The following is a 20,953-nucleotide window of genomic DNA, read 5'->3' as shown; positions in this document are numbered from 1 at the left end:
GATTTTCCAAGGGGGGTGAGTAACAACGGGAGCAACTAAGAGAACGAAGAGGACGTATATCTTAGCGGGGACCGGCGTGGCACCCTCCAAAACGCTCGCCTTTGTTTCAGATATTTATGAGCCGCTTTAATTCGCGCCCTACGTCACTCGCTGGGGTGCCAAAGACTCTGCAGGGACTCGAGGGGAGCAAAGGACGTTAATAGGTATAAGGGTACCCGATAAAACGCCCGTTCTTCTTGTTTCTTTCCGAGGAAAACCTTTTTGTAAAAGCAAAAGCATTTTCATGAGACCTAACCGTATCACCTTTTCTTCCTCGGTATCTTCCTCATCTCACGATTTACGCACGCCAACAATTGACGATAATTTACATACATACTGTATACATCCTATAGCACACGTAGAGCATAATATACAACTATATTATGGCTAAGAATTTAAAAAACATAAATGCCTGGAGCTGGCATTAACTCATGCTCCCTAGTCCTTATTTCCTGCCCCGGCTATCACCGACATCAGAGCCTCCAACAGGAAGTAAAAATGTTTGGCATCATAAATACTTCACCTCTGGCATATACGTTACTTCTGCTCTCATGCACTGAACTCAGTACCAGGCTGGTTCTATTCCTCGGTCGAAGATTCATTCTCGTAATGTTGATAATTCATCTAGGGTTGCATCGAGTAAAGCGACACCAGTACATACGCTGAAAATTTTATGCTTATGATTTCTATCCTTCATTTTTAATATTATTTTAAATATTCATTTAATTATCAGCTATAAAATAAAATAATTATTAGCCCTACATAAAATTAACTTACTAATATAAATAATCACTGGTAAAATACAACAATTGTTGCAATGACAGGTGAAAATATTTACCAGGCAGTAACAGCCAGCTTCAACCATTTAAAAACTCACCCTCTACTTAATGCTTACAATTTAATGACTCTTTTATAATAATTAATTAATATCCGCGGAGGTAAGCAATCACGGTTGTCATTTAAAAGGTTAAATATTTTTAATTTAGTGGGTAGTTATTGTACATTAAAGCATGGAGGACAAGTATTAAGCAAGTTGGTCATACTTAATAGCTCTTTCTCTTGAATATATTTTCCTTGGTATATATCTAATCAATAAATCATTATTAATATTAATAAATATTTAACTGGAATTACTGCTACAGATCTTTGAGTAGAATTAAAAAATCAAATGAATTTATTTAAACAGAATTTAAATATTTATTTTTTTCCCGCGTTTTAATAATTACTTATTCAAAGTGTCGATTACCCGCGTCACGTAATTATTAAAGGTCTTGTTAAAAGTTGCATTTAAATTTACAACTCGGGTATTTTCTAAATAAATAATTATATCTAAATAATAAAAATTGTTTAACGTTTAAAATGCCAATGGCAAATAATAAATAAAATATAAATAATAAATATTGAATATCAGCTTGCCATTGTATTGAAAAAATTGCGAAAAATGGCTTTGTGCGGTGTTAAATAATTTTTTAACATAATGATCATACTCATCAACAATTAACGTTTTAAAAAGCTACCAATCATAAGATTATATGTAATAATTAGCATAAAATTCTCATCGTATATTACTCTCTCGACCATTACACTTGTGATGTTGCGATGAGTCCCGGCTATTCGTCGTCCTGACAGGTTCTACTAGATCTTATAGCACTCACAACTTTTCAAAGAAGAAGAAGAATAAGAAGAAGAGAAGAAGTAGCAATCCCCGGAGCCAGAAGTAGTGCGCGTCCACCCCCGGTACTTTGAGGTGTATTCCATACTCCGTTAGTACTTGTTGGTGGTGGAGCGTTTTTTCTCTTCTCCTCTCTTGCTGCTCACTCAGTTATCCTTGTTTCCTTATACGTTTTTCTTTATAGGTGGTGTAGTAGCTCGGAGCGACGCCAGGGAGTTTAACAGTAACCGTACGTCACCCTGATGGGGAAACGTCCCAACGTCCTTTCTTTTCCGTCCTCTTTCTCTCTTATCTGTAAGTCTACTCAGTGCAGTTACGAGCACCCTCTACTCGCACGGTCTCTCCTTAACAGCCTTCACTCTCTAAAAGCCTGGGTGTGATCTATGGCGGGACGTTGCGTCACTCGGGGAACAGATGCAGGGCTCGTATATTACCCGAGCATATCTCCAGAGCGAGAGAGACATCTCTTATACTGAGTACAGACATAGACACCTAGGATATTGCTCACCATGTAGTTTATATGTGTGTTTGTGTATGTGTATGTGTATACCGGCCACTATTCATCGGAGAAAGAGAGAAGAACAAGAAGCCAGACTGAACTTTTGGTGATGGGACAAAGAAACGTATATATATACTACATCCATATATGAGAATAGTAGTAAGAGCTCAAAAGAATGGACAACGACACAAATCACTCGGCTTTTGTGTAACACCGATTTTTCCGGATGAAGGAAAAAATTTACTCTGACAGCATCAGCTATATATATATATATATATTAAATGAGGAACTACTACTTTTTCTACGAAATGGAGAGAATGTTTTATATTATGTCAAAAAAAAAACGGTACCTACCTAAGATAATAAATTAGTCTTTTAACCGTATGTCTCTTGGATATATATAAATATAATAAATATATTTCGGGGGTTGATTGATTAAAGATCTCAATGCCCGAATATAATAATTTACATTTGGGTCCGGGTTTTATTGCTCGGCAAACTCTCGCAAGTTTACTTTGCTCAGCCAGCTGTCTGCAAGTACGCACCATGCCGCTGTATGTAGGAGTGGTGAATGAGTGTGTGGAGAGAGAGGGAGAGAGAGAGAGAAAGTGGAATCGCTTGCATAGCCCGCAGAGAGTTTAGGGGGTGGCGAATGCGCACCCTTACTGCTTACTGCTATAACACGCGTCGGGTGACTATAGACGCGAGAATCCCATAAATCAGGTCAGGGTTGCCGACATAGACACCTACAGACCGAGAGAGGTATACTGAGGCGGCTGGTTAAGGTAAAGGTCGACGCACAATCCCACGCGGTGGATGTTGATGTTTGGGTTTTGTTGGGATAGGAGGAGAAAATTGATTTGATAGTTAGTTGGTTTTAGAGATTGATTTTTTGCGTGTTATTAATTTATGGTGGTAATTGTTATTGTATACGTTTAAATCTTTTTCTGTAAGAATTTTTTTGTTTAATTAATAATTTTTTGGATAAAAAATAATATCTAAAATATGAAATTTTGTGATATGATGATTTATGATAATAAAATTAGCAATTATTTAAACATTTTCTGATTTTATTCAACGATTGGTAATCAAAAATATTGAAAAATAAATTACTGAATTTTTTTAACTTATTAACATGTGAAATTAAAAAAAACATTCTCTTTGATATTTAATTGTTGAAAAATGACAGATGTCAATAAAATTCAATATTTTTTTAATTTACTTCATCAAAATAAAAAAAAAATTTATAAATTAAAACTAGTAAAAAATATATTTTAATAAAAAAAACATTAATCTTTATATCTGAAATTTTAATAAAAATTCTTATTTTTTCAGAAGATATCTTAAAAAAATTTTATAAAATTTTGACAGAAAAAATAATTGTAATATTTATAAAAAAACTTATCTAAATTTTTTAAAACTAAACAGAGCTTTTTTTCGTCAAAATATATTTTTATTAAATTAAAAAAAAACTGTTTGATTTTAGTATTTAGACTTAAAAATAAATCATTAAAAAAAAATCTCTGTTTTTGAAACCGAAATACTTCAAATGATATTTTCCATTATTACTACTATATCTTCACAACTTATCTCCAGAAACTTAGAGCAAACATTAGAACCTCTTATACCTTTAGATTAATGACAATTTATATAGATATCATTTTTAAAGAGCTTCATATGTAATATAAATGCTGTAAAATGTCACTCGAGGTACTCGTCTCAATAAAAACTCGGTGCTCCTAAAGAAAGCTTAAAAATTTTGGAGTATCCAGCAGAAGTAGAAGGTTGCGGGAAGCTTCTTCGGTACGCAGATGGAAGCAGTGGCATACAGTTGGTGGGAATATTGGAAAACGTCAAAGCTGTTGTATGTGGCGGTTTCAACACGAGTTGTTACTCTTATGTTGCTGGTATAGTACTCTGTATCTGGTTCGAATAATAATAATTCTATAGGAGTGGTAGGGACAGGACGAGAGGACACTATTTATGACGAGTACGTGTAGTCAGTTTCCAGAGTGCTATGCCGGAAAAGACATAATATAACGGGGACGGAAGACGCAATCGATGTAACTCTGACAAACCCACTTGAATTTTCCTCATCTTCAGCTTTAAAATACGTTCGGAAAAAAAATAAAATAGATTTATAGGGTCGTGGGATAAATAATAAGCTTGGAAGAAATGACGTTCTCCGACAAAATTAACGAGGGTTTTCAGGGGTTTAGTTATAATATTATGTTATAGATCAGAGTAAGCATACAAAGTTAAATAGAATTAGTGTAGAGTAAAAATGTTAAGTAAGTAAATAGCGTTACTTATTATACAAGACGATTGATTCATTGGACGCGCGTGTCCGGTTGAGAATCACAAGAATAGATTCTCCTCAGCCTGAAAAGAAGAGAGGTGAAGAGGAGCTTGAAGGCTCTAGCTCTAACTCGGTATGCCGAGTCACACGGCTAATCCATCCAAAGTCTTTATTGCTCAGGGACATTTATAAAACCGACAAGACAAGACTCAGGCACGACAAACGACACGACTATTATAAATCCTCACTACTAAATTTCCTTTCTGCTACCTAACACTTTAATCTATTTTATATTAATTTTTACTTTTATAAGATCTCCGACTCTTATTTCAAAAACTTTCAGCGTAACATACCGACAAATGTTTTGTTGGTACTTTATGTTAAGTCATGTATCAACAGACAAATTTGAGTAGTAAATTTTTTAAATACATCATTTAAAAATATCGATAATTATACCTTAAATTGTGTGTTAAGATAAATTAAAAAAATTTGATTCTTTTGGTTAAAAAATTTAATTAATATTTAATTTAAACTTTACTTAAATAAAATTTTAACTGAGTGTGATAAGTTTCAAGATCTAAAGAAATTTTCCTAAAAAACGTCAATAGTTGAAAATAAAACAAAAAGTTATCTTTTACTCCTTTTTATGACTTTTAATTCTTTTTAGTTGAACCGTAGGAGTAACAAGATGAAGATTCACATTCAGCGAAAAACTTGACAAGTTATTCATACAGATAAAAAGAGAGAATTTTCAGCAGGAGTCTAAATGGCAGGTGGAATATCTGGAGGGTAATTACATTCGGATGCTCCGTGGCAGACTTTACCAGCCCCTCTTGCCTACCAGTAATACTTATACTGGTGCTGGTGCTAGATTTCTCCACACTCGGACAGTTAGCCGTGAGTTTATTTAGCCACGGGCTCTGTACACCGTATAGTTACTAAGATAACGAGCTAGAGGTAGAGGAAGTTCAAGAGGAAAAGGGTACATGATACTGGGTACTGACTATAACACAATATAATGTAATAGTTACTATATTTACATTAGAGTGTGTCAAAAGAATCGAAAAATTTTTTTTCTCAAAATTTTTTCAGAAAATTTTAAAATAAAAATCTTGTAAAAATTGAACCTTTGACAATTTAGAGAAATTTTTCGATTTCCATTCAATTACACTTATGAAAAAATTTATAAAGATGTATAAAAAATATATGTTTAACAGTTAACTTTTGGCAGATTTCCGTATTTGTTTTGAATATAATTTACACGCATTGAGAATATATTTTTTATACATATTTTATATATTTTTTTCATGAAGGTAACATGAAAAAAAATATTTTTAAATTTTGGAATTTTAGATCTTGTCTTAAAAGCAAATTACTGGCTAAAGTAATGCATAATTTTTTAGGAAATTGAACGCATTATAAAAAATTTCTTTTATTATTTTAAAATAAATTTACTTTTTTAAAAATTATTCCAGGTTTAACTTGAAATAAATAAATAATATTTAAATAAAAATTTTTCATCTATTCTAAAGAATATTTTATTCTGATCACAAGAATCAAAAATTGAGAATAGATTTTAACAAATAAAAAATAATGTTGAATAATCATGAATTTTTTAAGTATTTTTTTTTTTCAGCCAAAATTAGATCCTTGATATAATGTAATAAAAATAACTCCTAAATGCCAGCCTACCATATTATATTTTTCATTCCTTAGGATTGGCAGTCAAAACCAAAGGACGAGAATGAGGAAGAACAATTGTTTGGTTCTATTCTGTTGGGAAATAGCCGAAACGTTTCAAGTAATTGGTAAGTAAAAGTGCTTCACGACATGCACGTATATATCTGTGTAAAAGTTTCTAGAAAAGCATCAGACCCTTGAAGATCTCTCGGAAAGCAGAACAGGCTCTCATCTTTACTTCTACTTGCTTTTATTCTTCCCTCTATCTTCAATCCTCGGCTTTCGTTAAAGTATATTGCTCGGCCATTTAGCGTATAACAGTGTTGTATGTAGTGTAGGCCGAGGAACGAGAAAACGAGCTACATCGCCGGGAGCATCACTCACTAATTAAAGAAGAGCTGCTCTCGGGTTCAGAGAATACAAGTAATACAAAATAGAAATAAAAGTTAAGCTCAAATATATATTTTCTTTGCTCTTTTTCGATTCTCGTAAACGCTTGGGCTAAGAAGGAATTTTGTGCCCATAAAATCGTTCGCCTCGAGACTATCGGCATCGATAGGGAGTATCGGTATTGTATTAAATTTAGCGCATCAATTTTATGGTTTGATAGCTGAGATAGGAATCTAATTCGTGGCTCATAGTATACCCGTTGAAAGACCACTAAGCTAAAAATACGGACTGGTTAGATTTTATTTGGCCAATCAACGGACAGCCGGTAATGCGCTTCTACCCTTTTTCATTTTATGGAGCTAGTAATCGTAGGGACATCCTAATAATCTTCGATACCTCAGGGATAAGGTCATCCCTGTTATTATATAAATTAGCTTGTAAAAGTTCGGTGTTTATGTTCGGAAGATCCACGTGCTTCACACAGAAGAAAATCTGAGGAAACATTTTCTCATATAGCCATATATGCACAGAAAGAAATTTTCTTTAAAGATTCCTAATGTAATTATAATTATTTTAATAACTATTCTTTTACAAAATATAAAAAAATATCATTAATTTTTACTGAAGTATACTGGTTAAAAATAATGAACGTGAAAAATTAATAAGGTGAATAATTATTTATTACTATTTTAATCTAAAGAATTACAGCGAAATCAAATGATTTTACTGAAATTACTACAAAATATACCAACTCGCCAGTAAAAATGAATGTAAGTTGAGGCGGCGCTGCAATCATTGAGAACTTCTCAGCTATATAAAAAATTACACATTTCGGTGATCAGTTAGTGTTAAACTATTAATTCAAACAAAGCTTTATGTAATGAGTTTAATATTATTTGTAAAAATGTACTTTAACAAAATTCGTAATTGGTGGTTACTGTCAGCTATTATTATATAAATTGTAAATTATAAAATGATATAACCTTAAAAAATAATTTAAATAGAAAAAAATTATTACAAATTTAATTCTATTCAATAAAAATCTAGTTTTTCCAAAATTTAAAACTTATAAAATCAATGATAATAATTTTCCATTGATAAAAATAAGTCCAATTATATTTTGATTTCATTTGAACGGTGAAATTTTTTTTATTTTACGGGATAGTCCGTAAAATTTTTTTCGTTAATTTAACAGTAAATTTCTTTCCGTGTAGTTTCAATAAATTTTTTTCAATTTAAAAAATTTTGGCATTCAGTTAAAATAAATTTTTGATTTTTAAATGATTGTTAACATCTAATTCGATTAATAATTTACATAAAATATGACTAAATCATTTTATCAATCCAAATAGTATCTAAAAGGATTGGAATGGAATAGAAGCATCCACCAAGAGTTGAGTTAGAGCTAAGTAGGTATAAAGGAGCGTGACTGAACGTGAGTTCAATACGCGGTTCTCAAGTAGTCCAGCTGTCAGTGACATACCCGCGCAATCCGAAACTGACCGCGACAGCTCAACTCACTTGTGTAAGCCCTAGTAGAACCAGCAAACCCCTTTGCTCTCTACTTTCTAGCTCTCCTTTCTCCTCTCGCCTCTTGCCGGACCACAACACCGGAAACTTATACCAACCTTCCGATTGATCCGTCTTGGCCACTCACCATCTACAATGTACATGTACATATAAATACGCCAACAAAGACACCGCTTCTCTCTTACTCTTCGGTCTGTTATGTATGAAAGTAAGATTATTTTTCAATCGACACAAGTATAGATATCGTTAACGTTATCACCGGAAGACCATCCAACAGACGAAGAAGATCTTACGGAGAAGGCGAGTATCAATAAGACACAATTATCCTTAACAAACCGCATACACTGTTGTAGCAAGAGTAAGTAGTGAAGAGTAAGAGGCAATAAGCCAGATGTTATCGGCTCTGGATCACCCGGCAACAATAATTCTGGGCTAACTCCCCCCCAATAGGATACGGCTACATGCTAAGGGCGATTCGGGCCCGTATCGTACCAAAGTATTCACTTTAATAGCTATCTCTGTATGAGCCCAAAGAACCAAGCAACGTCATTGCTGGGTCATCACCGGGCTCTCTGATTTCCAAAAGGAATCGCGGTAGGTCTGATACATTCTTTTCTACACTTCTACACAATAATCCTGATAATTGCATTGGGGATTCTATTAGGGTGACCCGTAATAAAATTTTCAATTTAAAATCAAAGTAATTTATCGAATTGGTTTTTTTTTTTTTTTTTTTATACTGACAACAGGATTTAATCAATATTTATTAACAGTCAATCAATGTTTGTTAAAACTAAAAAATTGTTTTTTAACAGTTAACAGATCGTTTATTGAACATAATTTATTTTTAAATAATCTTTTTTTTTTCGTAAAAATTTTTTTAAACTCTTAAAATAATAGTCAATACAAAAATTATTTTTTTGACATTTTTTAGACAACTCCGTAAATTTGTGAGACAATAAAATTTCATACGATCAAGTAAATTACAAGTTTTATTATAAAAAAATTAAGGAAATAAAATGATTGATAAAAGAATGTTTGTTATAAATTATAGAATTTTCTATAGTGAAAATTATTAAGAGATTATGGCATTACTTGTTATAAACAAGACACATACACTCAAAAAAATTTATTAACTGTTAATTAATGTACTCTATTTCTAATATAATGTTTATTGAAAGTTAAATAAACAATATTTTATTATGCAATAAATGAATAAATTTTTTCCAAATATATTAATTATTTTATATTTGAAATTTTATCGTAGATAAAATTTTGACCATCATATTTTATAAAATCCAGTGAAATGTATTCCAAATAAATCAAAATACTTATAAAGAATTTCGTAATGCTTGCTATTGCTATTCTTGAATAAGTTACCTTGTAATTCAATGATAATGATAACGTCAGATTATATGGGTGATGAATGATATGAAAGCATTGTATAAAAATGATGCTGGGATTAGTCTATTTTTACAGTCGTCGTATTATTATTATTATTATTATTATTATTATTATTATTATTATTATTATTATTATTATTATTATTATTATTATTATTATTATTATTATTATTATTATTATTATTATTATTATTATTATTATTATTATTATCATTATTACTATATTATACGTTTTACTATTATACTATTATATTTTACTTCTGCATTGTACTGTGTTGTAATATTTTATTATTATTACTATATTAATTCTATTGTATGCTTGTACTCAATATTTATTAAATTTTTACATAATTTTTATTACAGATTGCCGCAAGAATCTTCGACTTCATGGCGAATTAAATAATAAACAAAGTCGTCAATTTTTCATAAAAATTTTCTCTTTAAAAACCAGTCTCAACTTGATTTAAAGAAACTCAATATAAAAAATAAATATAAAATATAATGTATGTATATAACGTTATTTATTTATTTAATGTGACAGCACAAAGCGACGGACATTATTATCAGTCACCCTTTCGCCGTTGAAGGATTTAATGAGACAGTGGTGCGAGGATGATGAAAAATAACTAGCAGAGCTTCTGTCTGGTGTATACTGGCAAGGTGTATCCATCGTATGGATGCAGTTTGGTCACTCACAAGAGCAAGAGTAATATAATATACAATATAGAAGAGCAAGAGGTGAAAGTGATGGATGTACCGTCAGTCATGCCTGAGCCATCAATCTTTGGCGTTGCTTTACTGAACTACTACACCCATACCCGTACCCGTCTTTACACACTGCACATTTATTATTTATCATTTATTATTTTTATTATTATTATTGTTATTATTTTTGGGGCATACGGCGCCCGAGGTAGCTGGGTGTTTTGTGTTTTGTCCATTGCGGCGAGCAAACCGATCACAATGACTTCGCACTATTGCACTCTTACCAGGTATATAGGTATATAAATATATAGATATACAGGATTGGTTGTTATTTGCTTGTGTGGATAATAAAAGTTTGTATCGCAACACACTGATCGCCTTATTCAGCCCATTGGCTCTACTCGAGTCGCATCAGTCGTGACTCGTCGCGAACTGTCTACTTCTATTCTGTGTATTCTGTATTATACATACACATACTCTTTTCTCATTGAGGCTGATACTGATGGGTGATGCTGCGTCATGAAACAAATACCCATCGCCAGGCAATCATTCTCCGGACCATGATGATCTGACTGAGACGGACTTATGTTACAAAAAAATTATATGAAAAAATAAAATGCCTGAGGATGACTGGACTCATCTGTCAATCATCTTACCGTTCGTTGGACACACGGTCAATCATTTTTCTCATTTGCTTTGTGGTTTCATTTCGATTATGTCGATGCTTTAGCGATCAGATGGATTTTATGGATGTTTTTTGGTATTATGTTCGTCATTATAATTGTAATTAAATTATAATTATTATATGGAGTGTAAACAATTGATTAAGAGGGTTTTTTTTAGTCAAATTTTGTAGAAATTTAAGAAAATGATCAGGAATATAGTTTTGAGATAAGAATTTTATGAAATTAAAAAGTGAAAAAAAAAAAAAAAAAAACAATTAATTTAATGATTGACAGAATTTTTTTTTGTATTGAAAATAAAATCTATGAATAATAAAAAATCATTCAATAAAATAGTTATTAAAATAAACATTAAATAATTAATCATTATTGAAAATTTCTAACTTTAAAAACAAATTTAATAATTAATTAAAAATTTATCATTAAAAAATTTTATGATTTTTTTTTACGATTTTGTAGAAAATTAGAAAAATTCTTTATTTTTTGTTCCATCAGATATAAAGTTATCTTCATGTAGAATTCGCGAATTTTTTCTCAAGATTAATAACAATAATAATGATAAATAATAATAATAATAATAATAATAATAATAACAATAATAACAATAATAATAATAATAATAATAATAATAATATCGCTATTATTACAAACTAAACCGATTTACACAGTGGTTGAACATCTCAAGGAATAGAAGCGGAAAAGTCGACTATCCTTGAGCTTATGAGTTTTGAATTTCACTTTGGGCATCCGAGAAGACATTGGGGAACTCGATCTCTCAAGCCGGACACAAGAGATACTTGTACCTGAGCTTCTTAGACCTTTTTTTCACTACACAGCCATTTGCCTTTTCTCTTCCTATCCCCATCCATTCTCTTTTATTATTATTAATATATAATATATAACCGGTCACTTATTATTCAGCAGACATTATTTACAACAGGTGTAAAATATTTACAAGTCAATGCACAAGGATTTTAAAAACACCTACCACCGCTAAACGGCCTCGATACTAATCGACCGAAGATAAATAATAATAATAAAAATAATAGCAATAATAAATGGATTTAATTACAAGCCACTGAGATATATAAATTATAAAGATTGCAAGTGTATTTTATTTGAGATAGGTCATGGATTAAATAGCTACAGCTATGCTATATACATCCATATATATACATACATCTTATGTCATGTGTGTGGATGTGGAGAGATCGAATAAGAACCCAAGGAAGTGTAAGTAGGGAAGCGTAGAAGGGGGCAATACTTCGCGCTCCATTCATAAGAGCAGAGCCTCTATATATGTATATGTACCAACAAACACATACACATACATGTCGATTACATAAGTCGACGTACTATACGCGCAACAGAATCTTTTTATAGACGCACTATCCTACTCCGCGTGTAGTGCTCAGAAGCGCAGAGAAATGCCTCGTAAGAATATGAGAGGATAAGTCACACATGACGTGAATCGATACCAAGGATCGGTCTCGTGAGATCAAGGGCAGCTCAAATAATTATCGCTATTACCAATCACTTATTTTATTTCTGGCCGCTTTTATTGCTATTATTGCTATCTGTGATACTTATTGCTGCACTTACTCCCAGACTTAGACGCAGATAAGGAGATAGTGATTTGATTGGTAATAAAAGCAATAAATAACTGAGGAAAGGATTAGTAAAAGGACAAGCATATACCGTTTAGTTAAAAAATCTTATGAAATGATATTTAATTATTTATTAATCGTATCCAAGTGTTATCGATCGGCGAACAAGTCAATACCCGCAATGTTTAACCGCGATAAATACCGCGACTTAATGCACGAGCGAGCATCGACCTTGCCATCATTTATAAGAGCAGCAATCTGTACGACACACTTTCTTTTAGGATTCCGTCTAAGAATTTAAGCTTCACGAGAGGTATATGAGTGTGTGTGATTAGAGGAAAAATTTATACGTAAGTTACAAACCAAGTCGACAAACCAGTATTATTTATTTATTGTAAATGGGGTTTTGTATGTACTCTTTTTATTATTTCTCGTTTTAAGGATCTATGGGCGTATAAATTACAAGGTATCTAATCGGACCGTACGCGGAAGCGCGTTAATTGGAATCATATTTATGCGTTCTCGATTCAAGATCTTATATCAACACAGGTTGATGATATTGCACCAGGAATCGGGATAGTCCCAGAGTGGTGCACTCGGATATGTGTCCGATGTTCTGCTAAGGACGCGATAACTTTTAAATTATGTTATGACGAATAGGTCTTCCGTGACCACGTACGATCTAGGTTCTCTGTGTGTTGTATGATACTGGGCTGCGTGTATCTTAGCGATCGTGAAGATCCTTGTCGACTTTGCGATCACACGATTATTAACCTCTGTTATTATATGGCTGACGTTCGTTTTTGTTACTTAACTAAGGTTTTTTTTTTTTTTTGTACGGATCGAGTTTTACTGGCTGGTACTTACTAAAGAAAAATTTACAGCAGATTATAGAATGATAAATTTTAAATGTCTCTATGAATTAATAAAGGATTTTATTTAAAAAATTTAAGTAAAGTTCTTCAGAATTATTTGTTTGGTTCCAAGATTTTTTTTTTTTCTTTTTTCATTGATACAAGTAAATTTTTTTTATTAGCGTACCAAAAATATTTTCTTTTCTACTAAGATATAATAATATTCTCCTAGATAAATTTTTTGACTTTAGTTGAAAGCTCTGATTTATTTGTTTGAAAAATTCAATTCAAAATTATCATATTAGAAGTTTTACAAATTTTTCTAATAAAAATAAATTACAATTTCTAGTCAAACTAAGAAACAAACTCACGACTTCGTAATTCTAATTCAGTGTACCATTTTTTTTTTTTTTTTTAAAAAAAAAATATCCAAATCTTTATTAAAACTTAAAATCAATTTTCTTCAACTGAACTTAATGAATTTATTTATTTATCTAAAAAACGCAGTCTTGTTTATTTAAACGGACCAATTTTTTCTCAAATGACTTTTTCTACTGTAAAAAAAATTTCTTCGTCCATAAAACGCGAACGACTACCAGAATAATTAGCATATTTAGTCTGGGTCTGGGCTTGGGTCTTCATCTTGAAAAGATCAGAAGATCTTGAGACGTCAATCGAACGCGTCATTTCGAGTACCCTGAATTTGATGCGACTGAGCACGGTTCGAACCGCCATCAATCAGTGACGTCAAGAATAATCGATTGACGTGACAATTCGAATTGAGGCAGCTCGACGGCCGGCGAATAGAACCAGAGCAAACACCTAACCCGATACCGCATGTAACCGATCAATCAACTGGAGATTGGAGTCTCAAGACACAAGACTTGAGACACTCCGTGCATCTTATTCTAAATGACTAAATGAACAAGACCAATAGAGTAAATCACCAGCACAGGATCTCTGCTCAGAATAAGTTATTCGTGATATGTAATCCTCGATAACGTGGAGCAAATAATAATTCTTACTACACTGGTAGTTGGTACTTCATACCAGTGCTGTTAGTACGTCTAATATAATTTAATAATATGAGAAGTAAAACACAGAGATCCAAGATCCGAGGTCCAAGATTCTAGATCAAGAATAATCCAGTTCTCCTGTAGCTGTAGCTGTAACTGGTCACCGGGTGATTCATCTACTGACGTCCAGAGTATCATCATTTACACATGTGTCGCGGTCGTGTGTACCAAAGCACACTAATGCTACTATATTGCACGTGTGGAGAGTTGGAGACGCACGTGGACAGAGCCAGTGCCAGTTTCTGAGGATACTACGTTACAGGCGTTGGCGTGTAACGTCCATGCACTCGGACTAGATTCTAGACCTCCTGGTTTCATCTCCTTAGATATAATATACAATATAATACTCCGTAACCACTGTTACTTGCATTGGTATTATGTCTATATACATCTCCATGTTCTACGGTGTAGATGTATATGGCAACGTATCCAGAGACCCCGGAGTGATGTATGTGCTCTGGCGCATTAATGCCGCATGTTATGCATTACAACGATGACGCAATTCTCGGCAATTATTTATCTATTTAATTTAATGGATAATATGGAAGGTTAAATTATATAAAAACTTAATTCGGAAATTATCTCGCTCGTATTAGCTACATGTGGATTTTTTTGGTCTTCAGATTGAATTTTTTGAAAAACATGAATGCAGTCTTACAATAAAATTTGAGAAACTTAAATTGGAAGTTTGAGAACTGAACATTGGATGGTCTCCGATTCAAAAGAAAAATTTTATTCTTTACGATGTTTAATTGAGATATAATTACGATGTTAGGTGAAGTGTTTAGTCAGTGAAGTAAAATAAAAAAATCGTCTACCGACATTTCGATTTTTTTTAAAGAAAACAAAATTTATTTGTACTTCAAGCAGTTTTCATTTTCATAAAAAATAAAACAATCAAAGTCGAAAATATTTTCGAGTAGTTAAACAATTTTACTCTTTACATAAATTCTTTTATTTTTATAGAACAAATTTTATATTTATCTGACTGATAATTAATACGATTATTAAAACGATAATTAACATACAATGACGTATATTGTTAATTTAATAATAATTGCTATTTAATTAGATTTTTATCAAGTATTTTATTGATGTATTAAATGAAGTTGGATATTAAGATAAGAGTTGTAAGAAACGTGATCATTAATTTAACCGCATCAAAATTTTGAAGCTATTTTTAGAGTGCTGGAAAAAATTATAGATGAAATAATATAAATCGTAACTTTTTCATCAGTTGTTGCATTAAATTAAAACAATTGAGATACTATGTGCTTTTTAGAAGTTATTTAAAGATAAATCCGTACAAGTTACTATTTTTCATATTTTCAAAAACTTCAAAAGCTTGAAAATAATTACGAAAACAAATATCAAAAGAATTTTGGCAAAATCGTATGTTATGAACTTTTAGATACATTTGACAAAATTTAGTTATCAGGTAGTTTTAAAGTTCATTCGATGACAGTTCAAAGAATTGTAATTATTATAGTTAAAAATTTTTTATTTTTTATTCGATAAAAGACCCTGGTTCAAATGTAATTTTAATTATTTTAATATTTTTTCACTTTCAAATAAAAATTTATGATATTATATAACATGCATTTTATAGAATGGAGATACGATGTGTTATCTGGGAGTTATTTACAGATAAGTATGTAAAAATAACTATTTTTGATATTTTTGGAAATTTTAAAAGCTTGAAAATAATTAATAAAACTGTTGAAAATAGTGAATTGTTTTTTAAAAATCACTATATTTATCCAAAAACACTTTTCACAAAATAAATTTTCCTCTCACACCGAATGTAAGTAAAAAAAAGAAATAATTTTCAAACGAATCGTTCCAGTGTGTGTATTACAGTAGCTGACGTTGATAGCGTGGAGATTACTATTTAATTCGGGTCATGTCACTTGTAAGTTTTAAAAACAGAGCCATCAATCAGTGTGAGACCGAGACATGCGACATGAATTCATCATGGATATAATTATTAACTGACGTGATAGATTATATGTCCAACTGACAATACAAGCGACTCGCGCTTCGCGTCTAGTCCATCTCCTCCCAACTCCCAACTCATAGAAACAGACTTAACCACAACATGCAAGATACATTATTGTATGGTGGGGATAAAAGTAATGGCTTGGCGATAGATGGATCATTTTATTTGTCATATATACATATATTATATCTTATTCTCTTTACTTGCCGGACGCGACGATTGCGTCGAACTTAAAAATAGCAACTTAGAGACCTTGTGTCGCGCGGATTCACACGATTTCAGCTCAACTGGTCAGACTTGAGATGAGTCTGAAGACTATGACTCTGGTCATTACAACATTCAATACAAGTGTTTATAGACGCTTAGTACGTTGTCAACTTTAAACTTGTTACTTTTTTATTATTTAGCTCGACTAATATGATGTGATATGATATATTGAATATCAACTATTAGTGGTTTGTAATGTAATAAAATAAATCAATACATGATACACTAGTCTACTAGTCTACAGACTCAGTCCGTACCGATTTGGACACTATTAAACATACATATAATGGATTTATAAACGGTGGAGTATTAATTATCTACCAATATCCAGACATGTACTTCACTTCTAGTTCACAGACTCACTTTAAAATTTATTGCCCGATGTAAAAAATTAATTAACGATATCTACAAATACTCCATCATAACATCTAATAACCTCTGCTGAATACTGAATAATAATTACTCTCCAAGATTTATTTTATTATACATTTACATTTTTATAAATTCTATGCGAAATCATTATAAAATTATAACATTTCACACAATCTACGCTGATATATTAATCTGCAATTTTTTTTTGTTGTAACTAGTTAATTACACTCATAATTGAAATTCAATTTTTCATAATTAATATAGAATACTTTGACTCAAATAATAGCCTAACTTTTTAAAATTTTAAATACAGACAAAGATAAATAATTAGTACAATTTCCACACTGTAAGAAATTTTGGTGTACAAATTGGACCCAGAGACTTTTACACCGTCGTGTAAGTGTGAAAAATCGATGGAAAATTTCCTCCGTGTGAAATTTTCACTTGTGTAAATTTAACACGGTGTAATTTACTGTTTTTCACTATTCCGTGTTATCATTTATAACTTTGCAAATTTAATAACTATTACTAGTAACCTTGCAGTCACTATATGTGACTGCCGTGAGTTGTGAACTGTAAATAAATAAAATTTTGATTTATTAAATAATGACTTTTGTTAAGTTGCACTGTAATTTTTTAACTATTGGCGTTTTTGAAGATATGAGCTCATCCCGATGTTATACTCATCAAGAGCTTTCATTTGAGTACCCACTTGCATTTTTGATACATTTTTCATACACACATATATATATAATATATATAAATATATGAAAAATTGATGTGAGTACTCAAATGAAAGGTCTTGATGAGTGTAACATCGAGATGAGCTTATATCTTTAAAAATGTCAATAGTTCACAAGATACAAGGTCATTTCTTAATTCTGTATCTAGAAATTGAACATTTTCGAATGCAGCCTAAATATTTATTATCATAAATTGATTATTGGTGAGAATGATATGAAACCATGAAAAGACACAACTCCAGGTCAAAACTTTTCCAATGATACCAAATTTAACTATAAAAATTTTATTTTACTCCGTAAAATAGCATAATATTAAAAAAATATATACTTTTAAATATTTATATTTATAATCAAATATCGTACGAGCCTGAAACGAAACTATCAAATTATATTAATTAATGAGAAATTTTCAGGAAATACATTTACAAACCGTCCGTGTTAAAAATTTTTATACCGAATCATTTACACCACACCGAGTCCACCAAATTTTTTACAGTGCATACACTGATAAAAAATTTTTTAACCAAGAACATAACTTTAAAGATATTTTTTGTCTTAAATGAGATAAGAAAATTCTTAGTCAAAAAATTTCTTCTTGGTTCCAAATAGTGATTGCTGTGTTTACTTGATTTTTATTATTATCATTATAATTTAATGAATAATTAAAAAAATTCATATAAATAATTATATGAATATTATTTGTTCATTTTTATTAAATATGAACAAATAATATATGGGTGTGTTTATACACGATGATATTTCCTGCTCATTGGAATATTTCTCGCCTGAGGGGTAATGCACGCATGCCCGCGAACAAGCGATGAGCCACCTTTGCTGTACTATGTAAATATAACAGCAGATATAGATAGATACAGATACAGATACAAACACAGATACGGATAGATAAATAGATATCGATAGGACGTACGAACGTACGGAAGGATGGAGTATGTGTTTTGTCTGTATTCAGAATATTTTCATATGTGAGAACGTCACATTGACAGCATCGAACCCGCGAGTAAGTGGGAAGGAGTCGGAAGAGGGAAGAGGGGGAGCAACGACAGTCAAATTGTCACCGCGATGATCGATGTGGCGCCTCGACGCGTCAGGCCTCTGTTACTGCTGCCACTGGTATGCCGCTGCTCTGATCGTCCGTTTGGAATAATAACGAGCAGAGCATGCGACAATTAATCGGCTACTTTTCGCACTCTTTGTCTCTTAGTTGCATCCATCGACCCTCATATTTATATTTATGTTTATATTTATATAAATATATTGCCGTAGTTGCAAGAGATGAAGAGTTCAGTTTTTCCTTGTCATTTAGAATGGAAATTTCCGATATTATACTTTGGCTCAGACATATATGGTTATTAATTGACATATATGTAGTCATGGTCTTAACTTTTAATGGAAGTATGAGGCTGATTTTTTTTAATTTTTATTGAGTTACAGACAAAGTTTGACTGATCTTTATCGAAATATCTAAATTTATTTATCAATCGCTGTGTATTTTAAATTTAAAGACCTTCCAACCCATCTCAATAAATTATAAATATTTTTAGAACAGACAACTTTTTAGGGTAGTTACTTTTTTTTTTTTTTAATTTATTTTAGACAATAATTTCAATTGAAAAAACTTATGAGAAACAAAGATACCTTCGGAAAAGCATGAAGATCAAACCAAGCCAAGAAGCGAATCCAGACCGCCCGATTATATTACTCGTCAGGTGTAATGCTATTTACGCTACCTGATTTAACTTTCTAGTAAGCAAGCTCGAGATTTTTTTGCACACCCAATTTTTTTCAACATAGCTCTTTATTAACAAAATGATCAAATGACTAAAAACTTTGTATTTAAATTAAATTAAAAACAACAGTCATTCATTATCAACTATCTTTACACTGAAAAAAAAATTAACTTGGATCAAAAGAAAAATTCTTAACTCAAGAGAATAATTTTGAAGAGTTTTATGGTCTTGGGTCAAGACAAAAAATTTTTGAATCAAGTAAAATTTACTAGTTTCAGAATTTTTCTACTCAAATTAAGAAGATTAAATTCTTCAAAATTATTTACTTGATTCAAGTAAACTTTTTTTTCTGTGTATAGATTTAAAAGGCTTTGTTATTTAGTTTATTTTCCCTATTTTCCCTAAAAATGTATGAGTGCTTAACTAAAAAAAATAAACTTAAAACAACAAAAAAATCATATTCTTCAGTATCACTTCGTTTACTCATCATTTTATGATTAACTCTGTTTAAAAAAAAAAACTTTTAAAAAAATGTTCTTGGCAATAACATATATTTTAAAAAATATCGATAATTTACATTTTTGTACAAATCATTTGTCAAACTTTTTAATTAATTTTTATTTTACTCAAATAATGTTGTTTGTTTAGTTATCATCTCAAGAAAAATTTTCGAGATTCATTTTATTAACTGAAAAATTAACTTAAAAAAACAAAAATGATTTCAAGTCAAGTTAAAAATTTTTTTTTCGTACTAGTATTCGATTCAATATTAACATTTACCACTTTTTGGATTAAATAATTATTTATTCTGAATAATTCTGCTTTAGCTTTGATTTCAAACTATTTTATCTTAAACACAGCCCGAATTTTACACTAGTATTAATATTGATAATCTACAAATATATTGTCAAGTTAAATTCAATGAAAAAGTCAACGATACATGAACGAGGAGAAAATTCTCATTCAAACAGAAAGAAGCACAGGAGGAGTCTCGTGCTTGCAATTGTATCGATGATGATAATAATAATATTAACAAACAACAAATAACAAATGATAATTATAAAATATAAAAAAATGTCAAACGAACTTTGCAGATGGCATTAAAATCGGAGCGCAGTGTACAGTAGCAATTTCTCTTTAGCGCCTCCGGGCTGGTTATTTTACCCAGAGGGTAACTAATAAACTGGTATCCAGATGCCAGTACTATTATACACTACACAGTACATACTGTTCGGGATGTGGCATAAATGCACAATCATTAACCTCTGTATTATTCAGTATTACCCGGTGGATATTAATTGATTTTGAAAATACAATTTTCCATGCTAATGATCAAAAAGCGAGTGAAATGTTACTGCTGCTAGCTGTTACCCCTTGTCCCGAGTAG

At 31.2% G+C, this 20,953-nt stretch overlaps 1 protein-coding gene across 4 annotated transcripts in view; it reads right to left on the bottom strand.

Moving 5' to 3' along the window:
• The window catches only part of Tio (zinc finger domain-containing protein tiptop), a 173,446-nt gene that overhangs the window by 39,586 nt on the left and 112,907 nt on the right, over nucleotides 1-20,953 (bottom strand). The window lies entirely within an intron of this gene.

The sequence above is a fragment of the Cotesia typhae genome, unplaced genomic scaffold, assembly GCF_013202065.1.
Source record: "Cotesia typhae breed Kobodo isofemale line unplaced genomic scaffold, CoteBio_Ctyphae contig_48, whole genome shotgun sequence".
NCBI classification, from domain to species: domain Eukaryota; kingdom Metazoa; phylum Arthropoda; class Insecta; order Hymenoptera; family Braconidae; genus Cotesia; species Cotesia typhae.
This window is presented reverse-complemented; position numbering and strand designations above follow the sequence as displayed.